Genomic DNA, 21,927 nt, shown 5'->3' on the forward strand with positions numbered 1-21,927 from the left:
CTTACTTGTGGGTTTCTTTTAAAGAATATTTAAATTTAGTCAGCTGTTTATGGGGAGCCTGGGTGGCTCAGTTGGTTAAGCGTCTGCCTTTGGCTCAGGTCATGATCCCAGGGTCCTGGGATCGAGCCTCGCATCGGGCTCCTTGCTCAGCAGGGAGCCTGATTCTGCCCTGCCTGCCATTCCCTCTGCTTGTGCTTGCTCTCTGTCTCTCTCTCTCATTCTTTCGGTGTCAAATAAATAAATAAAATCTTTAAAAAAAAAAAAGTCAGCTGTTTAGAACAAACCATACAATTATCCTTTAACTCCAAACACCAGTAAGGTGTTGTCTGAGGGCATTTCTTTTGTCTGTAGAATCAATTTTAAGTAAGTACAAAATTTTGCCTTCACATATTTCTGTCTGGTAGTATATATATATAAATATATATATTTTTAAAGATTTTATTTATTTGAGAGTGTGTGTGAGAGAGAGAGATCACAAGCAGGGGGGAAGGGTAGAGGGAGAAGCAGACTCCCTGCTGGGCAGGAAGCCCGATGCGGGACTCGATCCCAGGACCCTGATGAAGGCAGATGCTTAACTGATTGAGCCGCCCTGGTGCCTTAGCTGAATTCAATATTAATAAGCTTTCTTTGAATACATTTATATTCTGCACAATCTTCACTTATTTTTATACAGATGATACAAAATGACCCATTTTGAAATTTCTGGTAGTTTGTTTTTTTTTTACCAGCTAATTGATACAGTATGCAAAATCAGTTTCCCTCAGATCACAGCAAATTTAAAGATCAAAAATGGAAATCAGTTTTCCTGACTCCATCCTTTTAAATGTGGACTCTTTAAATTAGGGTGTTAAAAGATTTTCAGCCATCACATTACCCATCTGAAGTACAGTATGATGCAGCACATAGAAAAGTGCAGTTGGCATTTGGTCATTTCACATGTTCCTAGACACCCTATCTTAATGCATATTGTCTGCCTGAAAGCAGAATTCCGGCTGTGTATGTTGAATTTTGATTACCTTTTGTGCTGTTGCCTTTGTCTGGCCTTTATTGGAAACCATAGCAATAAGAAGTGAAATAGGGGTTTTAATTAGGCAAGTTATTAATGAGTAGAATTGTAACTTTTGAAGTGATGAAAAGTGGGAACTATCTGTGTTATTTATCTAATGTTGGCTTAAGTCTTGTAGGCCACCTAACTCAACAAATATTTATACAGCTCTAAGATAATGAAGATACTGTACAAAATTAATAGAAGGCCAGAAGGAATACTTAATGAGCTGGAGGGAATGGGAGGATCTCACAAAAGAGATAACTCTTAAATAACAAGTAGAAATTTGCCAAGCTGGCAAGTAGGAGAAGGGTATTTTAGGAAGGTGGGGTAGCCAGCAAGAAGAAAGACCAGAGATGGGAAAAGAGCTGAGTCTATTACAGGAACAAGTAGCTCAAAATGACTGAATTGAAATTTGTGAGGAAGAGACATTAATCTTATTATTAAATCCTTGGAATGTTTTGGCAGCTATTGTCTGGTAATTTTGTTCATTTTATCAAAACATTCGTATTGTTGATTGGAAGAATTAAACCAAATAAGATATATTTTCTAGGGCGCCTGGGTGGCTCAGTTGTTAAGCGTCTGCCTTCGGCTCAAGTCATGATCCCAGGGTCCTGGGATCGAGTCCCACATTGGGCTCCCTGCTCAGCGGGAAGCCTGCTTCTCCCTCTCCCACTCCCCCTGCTTGTGTTCCCTCTCTCGCTGTGTCTCTCTCTCTGTCAAATAAATACATAAAATCTTTAAAAAAAAAAAGTTATATTTTCTAGGGTCCAGGAAGGTAAACTTTATTTACTTTCTGCCCAGGTGACATATCAAAGTTTAATCCATGAAATCTTTTCATCTATTCCATAAATGTTCTTTTTTTGGGGATAAAAATAGGTATGTTTGATTTTCTTCATTCAATAATAATTATCTGCTTTCCTACTGTGTTGGAGAAATTTAAAATTTTTAATATATAAGTACAACATTTTTTATTTAATTTTTTAAAAAGATTTTATTTATTTATTTGACACAGAGAGAGAAAGCACAAGTAGGCAAAGCGGCAGGCAGAGAGAGAGGGAGAAGCAGGCTCTCCACTGAGCGGGGAGCCGGACGTGGGGCTCGATCCCAGGACCCAGGGATCATGACCTGAGCCGAAGGCAGCCGCTTAACTGACTGAGCCACCCAGGCGCCCCAAGTACAACATTTTTTTTAAAAAGATACTATTTTTAAGTAATTTCTCTACCTAACATTGGGCTCAAAGCCCCAACCTGGAGACCAAGAGTCGCATAACCATAGACTGAGCCAGTCAGGTGTACCGCGATACCATCTTTAAGTATAAACAAAGCTCTCAGTATATGTGGTAAATTTTACTGAAGGTGGCTAAGGGGTAGTGACATTTTAATTTCATTTGTTTCCCTGCCTCCCCATACCTGTTTGTTATCCCAGAATCAGTCAATTTATCAATACCTTTTTTGGGAGGACAAAGGAACACAATATAAAAGGGCATCGCTTAAATCAATAGATCTTTTCTAAGGCAAAAATATGCTGCATCATAAGTGACTAAACATTAAAGGTAATGAAATATAACCAGTAACCCATCCTATATACTTTCTTTAAAGTATTAGTTTATTGGGGCGCCTGGCTGGCTCAGTTGGTAGAGCGTGCAGTTTGATCTCAGGTTGTGAGTTTGAGTTCCATGTTGACTGTAGAGATTGCTTCAAAATAAAATCTTAAAAAAAAATGTTAGTTTGTTGTGCTATAAATCCACTGTGGCTGGGGCGCTTGGGTGGCTCAGTCGTTGGGTGTCTGCCTTCGGCTCAGGTCATGATCCCAGGGTCCGGGGATCGAATACCACATCAGGTTCCCTGCTCCGCGGGGAGCCTGCTTCTCCCTCTGCTTCTGCCTCTCTCTCTGTCTCTCATGAATAAATAAGTACAATCTTTAAAAAAAAAGAAACTGTGTTTTAGAAAATCCTGTTATGGGGGTCAGTTGAGTACTGGCCTCCTTAAGATTGTGCTTCTGTCATACAGCTCTTTTACCATTTCTATTTTTCATTTGCACAGAAGCTGAATATATATTAATAAATATTGATAGTTCACTTTAGCTAAAGGGAAGAATAACTTGTAAGCAAGGGTTTTGTGATGATGATTATTAAGTTAGCTACTGTTATTAAGTCAGCTACCAAAATTAGCAGAGCCTAGTTCTTGGGGTGCAAATATGAAGGTATACTTGGGAGGTAATCACAACTTGGAAATCATGATAGTTGGAAATGAGGTCTCGAGTGCCTTGGTGATGCCTCTTAATGGAAAGTACTTACTGGTTTTCATTTCTTTATTTTTAACCTCCATTTCCCCATTGTGAATTTCCTGGTATAGATAAACACATTACCCAGGGTATGAGGAGTGAAGCTATGCAGTAGTCTTCTGGTTGAAATTATTTTTTATGTATTGTAAAAAACTAGCTTAGTGTCTAGCTACACTGTATGCTAATAAGAATTCTACCTAGATAGAGACAAGTTAGGAAGATGGGGAAAATTAAGCCCCACCTATTGGAAGTATGCGTATGTGAATTATTATTATTATTTTTTTAAAGATTTTATTTATTTATTTAACAGAGACACAGCATCCTTAAATGGGTTATTTAACATCTCATTTGCCTTACGTTTATTTATTTTTAAATTTTATTTATTAGAGTGTGGGCGAGAGAGTGAGCGAGAGCACAAGCAGGTGGAGCTGCAGCAGAGGGGGAAGCAGGCTTCCCGCCGAGCAGGGAGCTCGATGCAGGGCTCGATCCTGGGACCCTGGGATCATGACCTGAGCCGGAGGCAGACGCCTAACGACTGAGCCACCCAGGCGCCCCTCTATATGAATTATTTGGAAATCTGCAAGGGAGATTTGTTTCCTGTCTTTTATTTATTTTTTTTTAACTTATTCAGTCATTTGTGTTAGTATGAACTCATGGATATTGTGCTCACGATGGCTCATCTTTGGCCATATCATTTGTCTCCTCTGTCCTTTTGACATGATCTTATAAGTGTTTTGTTTTTGAATTGTACCCTTACTTCCTGACACAATAGGGTTATTCAAGCGCATCTTTCATAGTTTCTGTCCTGGTCCTGAATTCTGCCATTTCACCAAGGAGCCCAGCTTCCTTTTATTAGAGAGTGGTGTTAGAAATCAAGACCGGGGCGGGGGTGCCTGGGGGGCTTAGTCAGCTGAACGTCCAGCTCTTGGTTTTGGCTCAGGTCATGATCTCAGGGTCCTGGGATCACACCCTGCATCGGGCTCCATGCTTCTCTCCCCCTTCTTCTGCCCCTCTTCTCTCTCAAAAAATAAATTTAAAAAAAAGAAATCAAGATCTGGGTGCTAACGTATGCTTGTTGCTACTTGAGGGTGTTGTTGCTTCTAGGCCGCCTCAGCTGACAGAGCAAGGATCCATATGTGTATATACTAACCCGTGTATATACATAAGTGTAAATATTTCTGTATCTAATAATCTGTGTCTATATTAAGCTAAACATGAGTTCATACTAATGCCTGTCTAATGCACTCTCATATGATCATTACATCTTCCCCTTGCTTATCTATGAATTCCCACCCCAAAAGTGAGAAACTTGGCTCCAGCCATCAACCATCCATTTACTTACTTGTTCGAGTCCAGTATACGTGTATAGCTGTATTAGAATTATTAACTGTGCTCCTGTAGGAAACAACTTCATCAGATAGAGTCTAGTGCTTATTCGTAGTGCCTTCTGCATTTAGTCTTACAGATGTCACTTATTTTCAAAGTTACTTAGGTTACATGGTTTCCTCCACCCACAGCTGTCTTATGTATTTGTAATACAGTTAGATTCTTTTGTCATAGTCTCATTCCTTCCTAGTAAGTTTTTTAATTTGCATACATTAAATTTTTTTAAGTTTATTTAAGTAATGTCTGCACCCGGCATGGGGCTTGAACTCACAACCCCAAGGTCATGAGTCCCATGCTCTTCCATCTGAGCCAGCCAGGTGCCCCATAATTTGCATACATTAAGTTTCACTCTTTGTGTTGTCAAGTTCTGTGGGTTTTGACAAATGTGGATTGGGATCATTTTACTAGAATGTTAAAATGCTTAAAAAGGGACACCTGGGTGGTTCAGTCAGTTAAGCATCTGCCTTGGGCTCAGGTCATGATCCCAGGGTCCTGGGATCAAGTCCTGAGTCGGGCTCCCCACTGAGCAGGGGAGTCTGCTTCTCTCTCTCCCTCTGCTCACCCCCTACGCTCGTGCTCTCTGTCTCTCAAATAAGTAAATAAAAACAACAACAAAAAAAAGATGGTGATTTGGGGTCGGGTGCCTGTTTAGTTTTTTTATCAGCTAAGCCCCTAAATCTAACATGCAGATTTTCATAAAGTAATAGTTATATTTTCAAAGAATCCAGGTATTCAGAATCTGGCACTGAACAGTATCTTGACACTTTACCCTTGTTTTTGGGTGTTATCCCTATTATTCATTTTATCGTTTTATTCTTAGGGGGTTGACTCATTTGGTTGGCAAGAAGTTAGGTACAGCAAGTAGTTGAAGATTTATTTTTAATTCAGTAACTTTATCAATGAAGAAAAACCTGTTTTATGTTCTACTCCCAAGTAAGGCAGACTGTCTTACAGATGGCTTTGAGCTTTTGGTCACAAGGAGGGCTATGTGAAAGTAGAATCCAGTAGAGTCCTTCCACATTAAGCACTAAATACCTTAAGAGTGGCAACCAGAGGTGAGTAACACTAACCTCTTCAGTAAGGGACCTTGTGATCTTCATTCATTAAAAAAGTTTTTAGGGGTGCCTGTGTGGCTCGGTTGAGCATCCGACTCCTGATTTTGGCTCAGGTCATGATCTCAGGGTCCTCGGATTGAGCTCCATGTGAGGCTCCACACTCAGTGGGGAGTCTGCTTGAGATTCTTTCTCCCTCCTGCCCCTCCCCCCACTTGCATTCTCTTTCTCTCTCTAAAATAAATAAATCTTTAAAAAAAGTTTTTATGTTGATAAGGTACCTGCTAATGTGCCAGATGTTACAAAGACGAAAATGACTTGGACTCTTTCCTCAAGTAGTGTACCATGTAGTGGAGAAGAAAGGAAGTTAAAATGGAATTTAGAAGCAGACCATAGAAAGATGGGCTTTCTATGAGGGCTGTATAAGTGAATAGGACTTTTAGTGACATCTGTTGCAGATTAGAAAAAGTTAAATGCACATCATAAATTGGAAAGTTTTTGGAGGATATATACCTTGTTTAAGGGCATTTACCAATCACTTAGATGACATCTGTGTAGTTCATTTCTGTGTTTTGTCAATAGTCTAAGTTTAAATTATATGGGTAATGAAAGCTGTAGCTGATTCTGGCTGGTGTGTTTTAAATGAAGTGTAAATTTCTAGAAAAAGATAGGAAATCACAAAATTGACTCAAGAAAAAAACAGAAAGCTCAAGTAGTCCTATTACACAAGAAATGGAATCTGGGTACAGAAAAATCTCACAAAGAAAACTCTAGGCCTATATAGATTTACAAGTGATGTCTGCCAAATATTCAATGAGCAGATAATTCCCTGTTTATTTATTTATTTATTTATTTATTTATTTATTTATTTATTTAAAAGATTATTTATTTATTTGACAGAGAAAGACACAGAGAGAGAGGGAACACAAGCAGGGGGAGTGGGAGAGGGAGAAGCAGGCTTCCCTCTGAGCAGGGAGCCCGATGTGGGACTCGATCCCAGGACCCTGGGATCATGACCTGAGCCGAAGGCAGATGCTTAACCAACTGAGCCACCCAGGCACCCTCCCTGTTTTATTTAAACTCTTCCAGACAATGGGGGGAAAAAGAACAGTCCCCAAATCATTTTATAAAACTAGCATAATTTTGATTCCAAAACCAGAGATAGACAGTACAAGAAAGAAAAATTATAGGCCATGTCTCTCTCATGAACATAGATAGAAAAATTCTAAACCAAACGTTAGCAAACTGAATCCAGCATTATAAAAAATACAGTAAATCATGGTCTAGTTTATGAGGAATGCAAGCTTATTTTAACATTAGTAAAGCAATTAATATAATTTGCTTCAGTAAACTAACAGAAAACCATATATTTTAGTAACTGCAGCAAAAACATTTGATAAACTTTTAAAACTCATTTATGATTTTAAAATAAAATCAAATTGGGGCACTTGGATGGCTCAGTTGGAAGAGCATGCGACTTGATCTCAGGGTCATGAGTTCAAGCCCCATGTTAGATATAGAGATTACTTAAACATAAGTAAACTTTAAAAAATTAAATTAAAATCAGTTGTTGCATACACTGTAGGAGTGTAAATTGGAATGATTTTTGAAGACAGTTTGACATTACCTTGTAGAGATGTACACGTCTGTACCTACATCCTGCAATCCTGCAATTTCACTCCTAAACATGTATTCTACAGCATTGTTTTCAACTTAATGGCTTGTAGCCCAGTAGTAAGAATGAGGGCAGTTTAATGGCATTTGACCAACAGTTTTCTTAAGTGTTAAATACAACAGAAAATATTTGTGTACTTCATTATAAGGGTATTATTTTTTTTTAAAGATTTATTTATTTATTTTGAGAGAGTGAGAATGAGAGGGAGAGAGAGTACATGAGAGCGGGGAGGGTTAGAGGGAGAAGCAGGCCCCTCGCCAAGCGGGGAGCCCGATGCGGGACTCGATCCCGGGACTCCAGGATCATGACCTGAGCTGAAGGCAGTTGCTTAACCAACTGAGCCACCCAGGCGCCCAAGGGTATTATTTTGAGAAACTTATTCCCAATTATATATCTGTATGTGTAGGTGAACTGATTTGTGAGGTAAAATGTATTTTCTTACTGTGTTTGCTGTCAGGAAAGTTTGAAAGCAACTCCTAATCTACAGAAACTAAAAAATGCTCATGATTTCATAAGAGCAAACATTGGGGACACTGATTTCTTTCAACAGTAGAATGGATAAATTGTGATATCTTTGTACAACAGTTTTATATTGTAGTGAAAATGAACTACAGCTACATCCAGCAACTAAACAATATATTGCTTAGGAATTTATTTCTTTGTCGTATCCTTATGTGGTAAAGGTATAAGGAAAAGTAAGGGAGTGATAAAATAGCACAGTGATTACTTCTGGTTGAGTCAGAGGTGGATGGTAATGAGGGGGCATTCCTAACTTGGATGTGGGTACACGGTGGTTCATTTTATCATCTTTTGAATTGTACATCTGTGTTCTGTACAGTTTTTTGATTGTGGTAAAATATACATAAAATTTACCATTTTAATCATTTTTAAGTGTGTGGTTAAATGGCACTGTATATATTCACATTGTTGCTTATCAAACACTATCCATCCCAGAATGTTTTCATCTTCCTTGACTGAAATTCTGTACCCATTAAATAATAACCCTCCGTACTCCCCTCCCCTCAGCCTGTGGCAGCCACCATTCTGCTTTGTGTCCATATGTATTTACTACTGTAGGTACCTCATGTAAGTGGAATCCTGCAGTACAGGATAATGTATGGTAACGTACAGGATAATGTCTTCAGGCTTCTTCCATGTTGTAGCAGGTGTAAGAATTTCATTCCTGTTTAAGGCTGAATAATATTCCATTGTGCTTATGTGCTGCATTTTCTTTATCCGTTTATCAGCTGATGGATATCTCTACCTTTTTGCTGTTGTTAACAGTGCTGTTGTGAACATGGGTATACAAATAATCTCTTTCAGTCTGTCTTTTCAGTTCTTCGGGATATATATTCAGAAAAGGAATTGTAAGATATGGTAATTTTGATTAATTTTTTAAGGAATTACCATACTGTTTTCCACAGCTCCACCTCTATACAGTTTTATATATATGATATTTTTGGCTGTTAAAAATTAATTTTAAAAAGGCAAAGACTCCGTCTTTACCTCCTCAGAGATTATACTCTCAAATTTGATATGTGTATCTTTCTAGGTAATTTTTCTATGCATTTATATATATGGAGACTAGGTGGATGTATAATTTTTGTTTGTTTGTTTGGACTGGCTGTGAAAGAGTTGTTTGGGTGCTTTGTTAAAGATAAAAATGACTGAGATCCAACCCCTGCCTCCACCCACCCCTCCCACCCCTCCAGTGCATGCCCCAGAGATTTTGATTTGGTTGGTGTGAATGGTCTTAGGAATCTGAATTTTAATAGCTTTCAAGATTTTCTGATTGGCAGCCACTGATTTTTTTTTAAGTTTTTATTTATTTATTTTTTTAGTAATCTCTACACCCAACCTGGGGCTTGAACTCACAACCTCAAGGTCACGAGTCACATGTTCTTCCTACTGAGCCATCCAGGGGCCCCTGATCTATTCTTTATGGTATTATGCATTTTTTGCATAATAGTTTATCTTGGAGATTTCTTCATGTCAGTATATGAAATAAGCCCACAATTGAACTACCCAACATTTTTAAAAACTGCTATAATTATGTAATTTAGGTTCAGCATTATTTACCTAGCCATTTTCCTATTAATGGACATTTAAGTAGTTGCAAGTTATTGTCATTACAAAGAAGATACCACAGACCTCCTCTTGTACATACATCTTTGTGCATGTGTATGGATGTTTGTGTTGGAAAGAGACCTGAAAATTAAAATTTGCTGAGTCAAAGAGTTTGAACATTTTATTTATTTACTTTTTCCTGAAGATTTGATTTATTTATTTGAGAGAGACAGCATGCGTGCACATGCAGGGGGGAAGGAGAGGGACAAGTAGACTCTGCTGAGCACAGAGCCTGACCTAGGGCTTGATCCCATGACCCCGAGATCAAGACCTGAGCCGAAACCAAGAGTCGGATGCTTAACCAACTGAGCCACACAGGTGCCCCAGGTTTGAACATTTTAAATTGATAAATATTGCTAAATCCAATACATTCTTGAACTTCTTCTGTATGAACTTCTCCTTCTGAAAGAAATGCTTAAACAAGTATTTACTTGTATAAAGTAAAATGAATTTGTTAAAAAAAAAAAATTATTCCTTCCACTGAAGTAGATCTACAATGGGTAAGTGAACCAGAAAGCTGTTAGCCTTTCTTAAAACTGAAGCCATGAAGTGGTGATTGCTTTAGTCAATCCTTAATGCAGGGGAGACTTTGTTTTCTTTATTATTTGATACTTTCTACTGGATCTTGAAGAGTTTACTAGCTTACATAATTTTGGAATGAACTTTAGACTTGTTCTTTTTTTGTTTGTTTGAACGTAGCACGGCATAGCATCTTGTGTGAGAACTTGATGCTTAAAACTTTAGCTTCTATGGAAAGTTTTGAAACTATACTATGCCTGTAATACTCCCAGTAACAGTAATAAAATCTGACTAATATATTCAGTTGCAGTTTAAAAGAAAAAAAGTGCTATAGTTAAATCTTATTAAAAATAAAGGCCTTAAGAATTTAGTGGGGAAAGCACATGAGTTAAAAAAAACCACAAAACATTGTAAATTAAAAAGCATTATGAAAAGAGCAGCTAAGATAGCTTTTTAAGATTTTTTTTTTTTTTTTTTTTTGAGAGAGAGAGAACGCACAAGGGAGTGGAGAGGGGCAGAGGGAGAGAGAGAGAGAGAATCTTAAGTGGACTCTGTGCTGAGGGCAGAGCTGGACACGGAGCTTGATCTCACGACCCTGAGATCAGGACCTGAGCTGAAACCAAGAGTCACACAGTCAATCAGTTGTGTCACCCAGGTTCCCCAAGAGCAGCTAAGATATTTCTAAAAGAAATCAGGTTGCATTCATCTTTCATGTACTCTTGCCAGCAGCCATCACTCCCTCTGTCTTTGTAGCATTAGGAAATGGTTTCCCAGCATACTGGGAACAGCTAGTTTTGTTAAAAAAAATTCACCAAATAAATAAATAAAATTCATCAACAAACTGGACAACCTAGAAGAAATGGATAAATTCCTAGAAGTATGTAACCTACCAAAACCGAAGCAGGAAGAAAAAGAAAATTTGAATAGACCAATTACCAGCAATGAAATTGAATCGGTAATCAAAAGTCCAGGATGAGGCGGCTTCACAGGTGAATTCCACCACACATTTCAAAAAGAGTTCATACCTATTCTTTTCAAACTATTCCAAAAAGTAGAAGAGGAAGGAGAACTTCCAAATTCTATGAGGCCAACATTACCCTGATTCCAAAACTGGTTAAATACACCACAAAAAAAGAGAACTACAGGCCGTATCTCTGATGAACATTGGTGCCAAAATCCTCAGTAAAATACTAGCAAACCGAATCCAACAATGTATTAAAAAAAATCACCATGATCAAGTGGGATTTATTCCTGGGATGCAAGAGTGGTTTGATACTCATAAGTCAATCAGCATGATACATCACATCAATACGAGAAAGGAAAAAAACATGATCCTGGGGCGCCCGGGTGGCTCAGTCAGTTAAGCACCCAACTCTTGATCTCAGCTCAGGTCTTGATCTCAGTGTCATGAGTTCAAGCCCTGCGATGGGGAATTTTTAAGTGGAGCCTACTTAAAAACAAAAAAACAGGTGCCTTGGTGGGCTTCAGGCTCTTGGTTTCTGCTTGGGTCATGGGATCGAGCCCTGCTATGGGCTCCACGCCCAGCCCAGAGTCTGCTTGTCCCTCTCCCTCCTCCTCTATTCCTCCCTCAGCTTGCATATGCTCCTGTGTGCACACTCTCTCTCTAGAATAAATGAATCTTTAGGGGGAAAAAAAAAACCCCATATAATCATTTATCAATAGATGCAGAGAAAGCATTTGACAAAGTATAACATCCATTCCCGATAAAAAAAACTCGACGAAATAGATTCAGAGGGAACACACCTCAAAATAATAAAGGCCTTATATGAAAAACCCACAGCTGACATCATACTCAATGGGGAAAAACAGAGCTTTTTCCCTAAGGTCAGGAACAAGACAAAGATGTCCACTCTCACCACTTTTATTCAACATAGTACTGAAGTCCTAGCCACAGATATCAGAAAACAAAAAGAAATAAAAGGCACCCAAATTGGTAAGGAAGAAGTAAAACTTTCCCTATTTACAGATGACATGATACTATAATTACAAAGCTATAGCAATCAGAACAGTATGGTACTGGTATAAAAATAGACACATAGATCAATGGAACAGAATAAAAAACTCAGAAATAAACCCACAATTATATGGTTAATTAACTTTTGACAGAGGAGGAAAGAATATTGCAATGGGAAAAAGAATCTTTTCAACAAACATGTTGGGAAAACTGGACATCTACATGCAAAAGAATGAAACTGGACCACTTTTTTTACACTACACACAAGAGTGAACTCAAAATGGATCAAGGATCTAAATGCAAGACCCGAGATCATAAAAATCCAAGAACAGGCAGCAATTTCTCTGACATCAGCCATAGAAGCAACATCTTTCTAGATATGGCTTCTGAGGCGAGGGGAACAAAAGCAGAAATAAACTACAGGAACTGCTTCAAAATAAAAAACTTCTGGGTGCCTGGGTGGCTCATTCAGTTAAGCGTTTGCCTTTGGCCTGGGTCATGAACACAGGGCCCTGGGATCGAGTCCTGCATGGGCTCCCTGCTCTGCGGGGAGTCTGCTTCTGCCTCTGCCTCTGCCTCTCTTTCTGTCTCTCATGAATAAATAAAGAGAATCTTTAAAAAACAAAACAAAATAAAAAGCTTCTGTATAGCAAAGGAAACAGTCATCAAAACTAAAAGGCAGCCTACTAAATGGAAGAAGATATTTGCAAATGGCATATCCAATAAAGGGTTAGTATCCAAAATATATAAAGAACTGATACAACTCAACACTCAGAAAACAAATAACCCAATTAAAAAGGGGGGCAGAAGACATGACTAGACATTTCTCCAAAGAAGGCATACAAACGACCAGGAGACTTATGAAAAGATGCTCGACATCACTCATCATCAGGGAAATGCAAATCAAAACCACAATGAGCTATCATGTCACACCTGTCAGAATGGCTATAATAAAAAACACAGGAAACAACAAGTGTTGGTGAGGATGTGAAGGAAAAAGGAACCTTCTTACACTGTTGGTGGGAATGCAAACTGGTACAGCCATTCTGGAGAACAGTTTGTTGGAGGTTCCTCAAAAAGTTAAAAATAGAACTGCCCTGTTCAGTAATTGCATTACTGGGTATTTACCCAAAAAATACAAGAACACTAATTCTAAGGGATACATGCACCCCTATGTTTATTGCAGCATTATTTTCAACAGCCAGATTATGGAAGCAGCCCAAGTGTCCATCAATAGATGAATGGATAAAGAATATGTGGTGTGTTCGTGTGTGTGTGTGTGTGTGTGTGTATGTGTGTATGTATATAATGAATGGATAAAGAAGATGTGTGCATGTATATATATATGCACACACATACAATGCAATATTAGCCATTAAAAAGAGTGAAATCTTGCCATTTGCAACAACATGGATGTAGCTAGAGAGTATAATGCTAAGTGAAATAAATCAGAGAAGGACAAATACCATATGATTTCACTCATGTGGAATTTAAAAAATAAAACAAATGAGCAAAGGAAAAGAGACAAACCAAAAAACAGTCTTAACTGTAGAGAACAAACTGATGGTTATCAGAGGGGAGGTGGGTTGAAACCAAAAAACAGTCTTTTTTTTTTTTAAAGATTTTATTTATTTATTTGAGAGATAGATAGAGCACATGAGAGGGGGGAGGTTCAGAGGGAGAAGCAGACTCCCCGCCGAGCAGGCAGCCCAGTGCAATGCGGGACCCCATCCAGGGATTTCAGGATCATGACCTGAGCCGAAGGCAGTTGCTTAACCAACTGAGCTACCCAGGCGCCCAAAAAAGAGTCTTAACTGTAGAGAACAAACTGATGGTTACCAGAGGGGAGGTGGGTTGGGGGATGGGGGAAAGAGGTGATGAGGATTAAAGAGTGCACTTACCATGATGAGCACTGAGTAATGTATAGAATTGTTGAGTCACTATATTGTATACCTGAAACTAAGATAACACTGTATGTTAACTATACTGGAATTAAAACTAAAACTTAATAAAAAAAATAAAATAAAATTCAGATTAGAACTTATTTTAATTATGGGATTTTTTTTTCCATAAAGCAAAGTGTTAAAATGAAATACCATGACACAGTAGTGGTTCCCAAAAATACTTGTTCACCCTCATTGTCTTGAGGGTGTGTGCACGTGTGTGTGTGTGTAAGATTTCCTTTCTTGGAGGGGAAAGCTTTTATTGGAAGATTATGATCTTCTACCTTGTTCAGATTTTTAAATCTCCTTTGTGAAGCTATGATATTTAGATGGTAGGATTTGTGTCTGTGGTGTCTTTTTTTTCCTTGTCCTTACTTGGGAAAATAAAAATTTGTTGGCCCTATGTCAGTCTAAAAAAATTGCTGATCTGTGAAATTCATAAGTCTGGGAACCATTGTGATAGAATCTGTCCACAAAAGGCTAAGAGAATCCTGGCCTGCAGTGGTTTTTGCATACTCCTCTCTTGTTATCAGAAGAAAGGTGCATAATGACAGAAAAATCTGAACATCTTAAAAGTAGTAATGATTTGGGTGCCTGGGTGGCTCAGTCGGTTAAGTGTCTGCCTTCGTCTCAGGTCATGATCCCAGGGTTCTGGGATCGAGTCCCACATCAGGCTCCTTGCTCAGTGGGGAGTCTGCTTCTCCCTCTACCCTTCCTCCCTGCTTGTGATCTCTCTCTCTGTCTCTCTCAAATAAATAAATAAAATCTTTAAAAAATAATAAAAATAATAATGATTTGTTTAGATACTGTACATTTTTAATTTAAGAATAAAAATTCCCAGGATGCCTGGGTGGCTCACTTGTTTAAGCGTCTGCCTTCGGCTCAGGTCATGATCCCAGGGCCCTGGAATCAAGTCCCACATCAGGCTCCTTGCTCAGTGGGGAGCCTGCTTCTCCCTCTGCCTTCTCTGCATGCTGCTCCCCCTGCTTGTGCTCTCTCTGACAAATAAATAAATAAAATCTTAAAAAAAAGAATAAAAATTCCCACTTCTTCATGCCTGTTTTTACCCTCTATCCTCTAGTTTTATTAGTCTTTAGCCATCTGAATTTTCTTCTTGTTTTTTTTATTTTACTTTTTGATATGAAGTGTTTTTCCATTAGAATATGTAGGAATTAACATTTAGGTTTTGTCATTGACTCTAAAATTAATTCATAAAGTTGTATTTGCTTATTCATTCAATAGCCTTTTGCTGAGCTCTTATATGGATGCAGAATATAATTTTCTTTTGTGCCCTAAGGGGAGAGGAGGAGGCAGACAGACAATTGCAGTGTAGTAATTCCTAGTACTTCAGGCAGTACTTAGTATTGTGGGAGCAGAGAGGGAGAGGTAGCTATGTTCTGAGCATTTCTGTAGTCTGATGCAGTCAATTTCGAGTTAATATAGTTTACTACTGTTACAGTATGAGTATTTCCTCCTTTTGCATTTTTCTTTCTTAAATATTATTTTTTGAAGATTTTATTTATTCATGAGAGACAGAGAGAGGCAGAGGGAGAGACAGGCTCCCCGCGGAGCAGGGAGCCCGATGTGGGACTCGATCCCAGGACCCCAGGATCATGACCTGAGCCGAAGGCAGATGCTTAACCAACTGAGCCACCCAGGTGCCCTTAGATAATTATTTTTGAGAGGGGAAAAAATTTCCAAACCCAGAACAATGTACCCTTTAATGCACCTTTTTTCTCCTCTAACTCCTCTGATTCATACCGTACTTCAGATGAAAGCCTTTTGTTTAAAATCACTGTTATATGTTAGGGCGCCTGGGTGGCTCAGTTGGTTAAGCGACTGCCTTCGGCTCAGGCCATGATCCTGGAGTCCCGGGATCGAGTCCCACATCGGGCTCCCTGCTCAGCAGGGAGTCTGCTTCTCCCTCTGACCCTCTTCCCTCTCGTGCTCTCTATCTCTCATTCTCTCTCTCTCAAATAAATAAATAAAATCTTAAAAAAAATAAATAAAATCACTGTTATATGTTAAATTATTGCAATCCTAATTATTCTGTACTTTGTACACTATCATTGTCTTAAAATCTAAAAATTCAAGCTCTCACAAAATATAAATTTGGGTACTAAAGTTCTTTTGTATTCTTTCTACCAAATGAAACATTTTGTTGAACCTAGAATGTGTAGTTCCTCCATATGGAATTTTCAGAACCTAGAGTATTTCCGTTCATGATATGAAACGAGCACATTTTTCTTGACCATATACTTAGTAATAACAAATCTACATATGAATATGGGTGGCTCTGGAAAAGTCATAAAGTGCTTTCATTTAGTATCAGTCATTGTAAAGATAAAAGTATTCTAAGTGGGTAGTTTGGCAAAATATTTTTCAATTTCATTAAAGTGAGTCTTAATTAGATAACACATTGATGAAGTTAACCACTACCGCAGCTGATATCTCTTACTAGGTTTGGAATGCTTTATAGAAACAACTCTGAATTTGCTTGTCAAAATAGCTCACAGTTTGCTAATAGCAACAGTAGTTAATGCCAAATGATTCTATTTCTAGACTTTGTCAAAACATTGACTGTGAGGAACTAAGGAATCTTCAGATTTGAGCTTCTGTTAATGTAGGTAAAATATTAAGTAGTGCGTGCAAATGGTAAAACACCCATCGAATAAAAAATAGGTTTTCCCTTTGTCCTAAAGGTAATTCCATAAGTAGCAAAGAATATCATTTCAAGAGATAGTAATTTGAAGATCTTTATCCCTCCACCTTCTCCCATTTCATTCTCTGAATTCCTACTTTTTCTTCAACGTGGAAATGCTTGCCTTTGTGTAATTTCCTGATCAGACTAGTTGGAAGCCATCTCCTCCTTTCCTGAATTGCTAAAGCTTCTTGTTTGTACCACAGGTCTGTCCTGTGTTAGTATTCATTATTTATGTGTCTTTGGCTCTTACCAGGTTAATGTCCTTGAGAGGAAATAGTGGCATATTCTCTTTTTTCTTTTTTTTTTTTTTTAAGATTTATGTATTTATTTGAGAGAGAACATGTGTGCGAGTGAGGACAGGGGCAGAGGGAGAGAATCTTCAAGCGGACTCCCCGCTGAGCATGGAGGCCCACACAGGGCCTGATCCTCGACCCATGAGATCATGACCTGAGCCAAAACCAAAAGTCGGACGCTTAACTGACTTGGCCACCCAGGAGCCCCGGCATGTCCTCTTCTTTTTCACTCGCATGGGATGTAAGCACAGTATTTTCACGTATAGTAAATGTCCCATTGATATTTGTTGAATGCATGACGTAAGGTAGAAATTTATATTTTACCATTTTCTATAACTTTTTCATTTGACTTAGTACAATGATAATGTGGTATATTAATAAGAAGGCTTGTTATCATCTTAGATTGAATCATATTGTGGTCTTCATTTAACCGTATTTTATATTTTCAAGAGTGTATTCAATACCTTTTAGCTAACATGAGTGCTGCTGAAGTGGGTAACTTCATGAGTTCACGCTGACATCTGTGCAAGGTTGCTGCTTTGCTCCTGAAGCCTCAGAAGCCCTCATGTTGAGGGATAACTGTGGGTGCTTTTCCATTCAGTCCAGCCACATGTTCTTCAGTGAAGTCTCAGTGCTTTATCTTACTGTCACTGAGAGGTTCCCGTATTGCATTTTTTTTTTAGCTTTTTGAAATTGTGAAGAATAATCTTGATTGCATTTTAAATCTTCAACTTTCTTTTAGTGAAGTGTATTTTGATTTTCATAAAGACGTGTACTCCAAGAGGATTGTCAGATGTCTAGTTGTACAGAAATCAAAGGCACAGTTAATCAAATATTGTACTAGGATCTGGTAAAAACTTGTATGTGGATAACAGTTTCATTCCCATCCTGAATTTCTTTGAATTGATTTTAACTCTTCACAAGGTAATCAGTTTCCTCCAAGGAGTTCAGAGTAGTTTGTTGATATCTGCTACCTTTACAGAATCTTTATAAAGTAGGTAGGGAATTTTCATTACTTAGAGTAAAGAGGTTTTCCCATGTTGTTCTGTGTGACCTATCCTGGGTCACACAGTGTTACAGGTAGAAACAGTAGCCAAATCTCCTTGTCTCAAAATCTTAAACTTAATTTATACTTCAGATGGGCAAGGTATATGGATTTTTGTTTTTTAAATAAGCTCTATGCCCAGTGTGGGTGTTTCTTGAGCTCTCTGAGATCAAGAGTCACATGCTTTACCAACTGACCCAGCCAGGCGCCCCAAGGTATTTGGATTTTTAAAAGTAATTTGTATTTAGTTGGATGTAGTCTCGTAGTATACTATATATAGTATAGTATAGTAGTGGTACCACTGGGCCAAATAAATGGTTTCTTTAGTACCGCCCATCTTGACCCAGCAAAAGTTCATTGGGTATGGCTCCAGAGTCTGGTGCAGACTCTCAGGCCAGTGTACACCTTAAAAGGTCAAAATTCAAGGAACCAGAGAGATATGTTCATTCTGACCAATGAAATATCTTGGCAGCATCCAGTGACATATAAGGGTAGGGTCTGCTATTCTCGGATATACTGATGATGTAATTCCTAGTATAAAATAATGCAAAGTCAGCACAAGGGTGGTGTGAGTAGAAATTTCAGTAGACCTTGTGCTCATTTGCATTTCTAGTTCTAGCAAGAGAAGATGGCTAGACATGGTCTCTGCCCTCAAGGAGCTCAGATTCCAGTAAATGACTTTAGTTTGTGGTTTCTCCCAAAAACTTGAGGAAACTAAGAAGGTCTAACACAAATGTGAAGGGTGAGGAAGATTTCTCTTAAAGACTTCATGATGGGATGCCTGGCTGGCTCAGTCAGTGGAGCATGTGATTCTTGATCTCAGGGTTGTGGGTTCGAGCCCCACATTGGGTGTAGAGATTACTTAAAAAAAATAATAAAGACCAGGAAAACTGAGGCGCCTGGCTGGCTCAGTCTGTAGAGGCTGTGACTCTTGATCTCATGGTTGTAAGTTGGAGCCCCACATTGGGTGTAGAAATTACTTAAGAAATAAGATCTTGAGGGGCGCCTGGGTGGCTCATTCGTTAAGTGTCTGCCTTCAGCTCAGGTCATGATGGGATCGAGCCCCGCATTAGGCTCCCTGCTCCTTGGGCAGCCTGCTTCTCTCCTTCTCCCATTCCCCCTGCTTGTGTTCCTTCTCTCACTGTCTCTCTCTCTGTCAAATAAATAAATAAAATCTTAAAAAAAAATAAGATCTTGGAAAAAAAAAAGACTTTCATGAAAACCACATTCAGTGAGTTAACAACAATTACATGCGAATTGTTTTGTAGGGCTTCTTTTGGCATGAAGAAAACAAAAACTGTTTCAGAATGCCTCCATATCCTGTGGGAATATGAGTGATGATTTCATTACCTAATCATGGAAGTGAAAATGAAGGACTGTGCAAATTGGTACTGGGCGTGTAATTACAGAGGAATCGCATCTGAGCCTATCCCTGTGTGTTCTCATTGGCATCTTTGCTCAGGGCCAAGTTTGCAAACATGCCTCAGGAGCATCAGGTTTGATGCTTTTGTGGACAGAGAAATGGTTGACTGGGAGAATAACCTAAAACTGGGTATACAAAAGTGTGAGTCCCTTTATGTTTGCTTGCTAATTGTACTTTGAGAAGATTTGGGAAGGGATTAAGAAGTTGTTTTATTGGGCCAAACATTTATTTTGCTTGGGGAAAAAATAGTATTCTATAAATAAGCTCTTGCAGCCTTTACTGATTTAGTTTGTTCTGAAGAAGACCCTAGCCTCACAATCTGTCAAGCTTTTGAGTAAAGGAACAACTGTATTTGAGATTTGATGTGTAATTCAAATGTGGAAGATGCAGCCAAACTCAAGGAATCTGTTTCTTTTTCTTTTTTTTAAGATTTTATTTATTCACTTGAGACACAGAGATACAGAGAGAGAGAGAGAGAGAGAGAGAGAGAGCATGAGCAGGGAGAGAGGCAGAGGGAGAGGGAGAAGCAGACTCCCCGCTGAGCCAGGAGTCTGATGTGGGGCTCGATCCCAGGACCCTGGGATCATGACCTGAGCCAAAGGCAGACACTTAACCATCTGAGCCACCCGGGCGCCCCAAGGAATCTGTTTCTTTGGATTCTTTTCCCTAGTGAATTTCAGCGTGCTGAGTGGGGGTTAAAAATATGAGAAAGTCAACAAATTAGGGAAGATAGCCAGTGGGAAGTGAGAAATGATAACTTACAGGGGAAAGAATAAGAGGGAATATGGGAAGTAATTTTTTCCCAGTAGTAAAAAGTACCTTTTTTTTTGCCAGAAAAAAAAAATTTTATTTTTGTTTTATATTTTATATGATTACTCTTTAGGGTAGGAGTTAGGGCTGGAAATGGAAAGGCCTTCCTTTAGTGAGTTAAGCATGTGGAAAAACAGCTCACCCAAGGTGGGGGTAACTATCTAGGATAATTTAATACAATTACAGTAAACCTACTTTTGGGGAATGGAGGGGATTGCTGCCACCTTTCCTCTGCTGTCCCTCCTCCTCCAGCTAGGAGAACTTAGGCTACTCCACTACTTCCAGTTAGCCACCTATTGTTCACCATCATCAAGATTCTAGCAGCCACTTTGCTAGGACACATTGCAATATCAAGAACTAATTTGATATATGAGTTTCTTGGAAGCGACTTTATGAGCTAATGCATTTTTTCATTTTCCTTAATGTGATCCTTCTTCCAGTTTTTAAGATGTTGTACATAGTTTGTATATAAATTACAGGAATGGTAGAAATGAGGGGGGAAAGTTTCTGTTCTTTGCTCTCCCCACCCCCCTCATCTTTTGGAACATTTCAGATCTCTCTCTCTCTCTCTCTCTCTCTTATACATATATATATATATATATATATGTATGTATGTATTTTAAGTAATCTCTGTGCCCAATGTGGGGCTCGAACTTACAACCCCAAGATCAAAAGTTGCATGCCCTACTGACAGCCAGCTAGGCATCCCTGGAACATTTCAGATCTTTCTCAAAGCCACAAGTATATTTCAAGATTACTTTTCTCTTCCCATTATTTTTAATTCTTTGCATCAGTGTTAGAGGGAATGCTGGAAATTTTAAGATGAATGGCCTGTGAGTGATCTGGGTAGATGTGTATGGGCAAGGAGAATAGATGTATTAGAAAATAAGAAAATGAACTCAGATGTCCCTTCAAGAAAGGACTTCCTGCCCATCTGTAAGGAGTATAACTGAAGAAATCCCTTAGTCCCTTCAGGGTGGGCCTCAGCTTTGGAGCAGCCCCCAGCCAGAGCAGAGCAATTATAGATGAGCCCAGTAGTGGAGCCCCCTAACTGGCTATCCTTGTTCCTGAGCTCTGTTGGACAGGCCCTGTCAGGGGTACATTGAGCTGTGTTCCTCCTGCTCAGTCCTGCTTCCTCTTTTTTTCTTCTCACAAGAGTTCCCCACCTTAAATCTTTTTTCATTCCTAATTTTTGTTTTTTTAGCATTTGCTTCCTGGAGAATCGAACCTGTGACACACTTCTTACATAAATCACCCTATTCCCTTCATTTTACTGTCTTTATCTCAGGCTTTGCGTGAAACATCAGAAGAATGATATAAATGAGTTGCCTGCTTCTATGTGTGTATTTTAACATATTTTGTGCTCTTTCTAGAAAATTTAGGGAATATAGAAAAAGAAGTTGAAAATCATCCATAATAGGGCACCTGGGTGGCTCAGTCGTTAAGCGTCTGCCTTCGGCTCAGATGATAATCTCAGGGTCCTGGGATCGAGCCCCGCATCGGGCTCCCTGCTCCACGGGAAGCCCGCTTCTCCCTCTCCCATTCCCCCTGCTTGTGTTCCCTTTCTCGCTGTGTCTCTCTCTGTCATAAATAAAATCTTTAAAAAAAAAAAATCATCCATAATGATTTTTTAAAATTAATTAC

General features: G+C 38.8%; 1 protein-coding gene across 1 annotated transcript in view; it reads left to right on the forward strand.

Moving 5' to 3' along the window:
- The window catches only part of FBXO42 (F-box protein 42), a 104,895-nt gene that overhangs the window by 32,946 nt on the left and 50,022 nt on the right, over nt 1-21,927 (forward strand). The gene's annotated exons all lie outside the window — the stretch shown is intronic.

This window comes from Eumetopias jubatus, unplaced genomic scaffold (genome assembly GCF_037043125.1).
Source record: "Eumetopias jubatus isolate StellerSeaLion01/CBP00866 unplaced genomic scaffold, mEumJub1_p1.0 scaffold_4, whole genome shotgun sequence".
Classification (NCBI taxonomy): domain Eukaryota; kingdom Metazoa; phylum Chordata; class Mammalia; order Carnivora; family Otariidae; genus Eumetopias; species Eumetopias jubatus.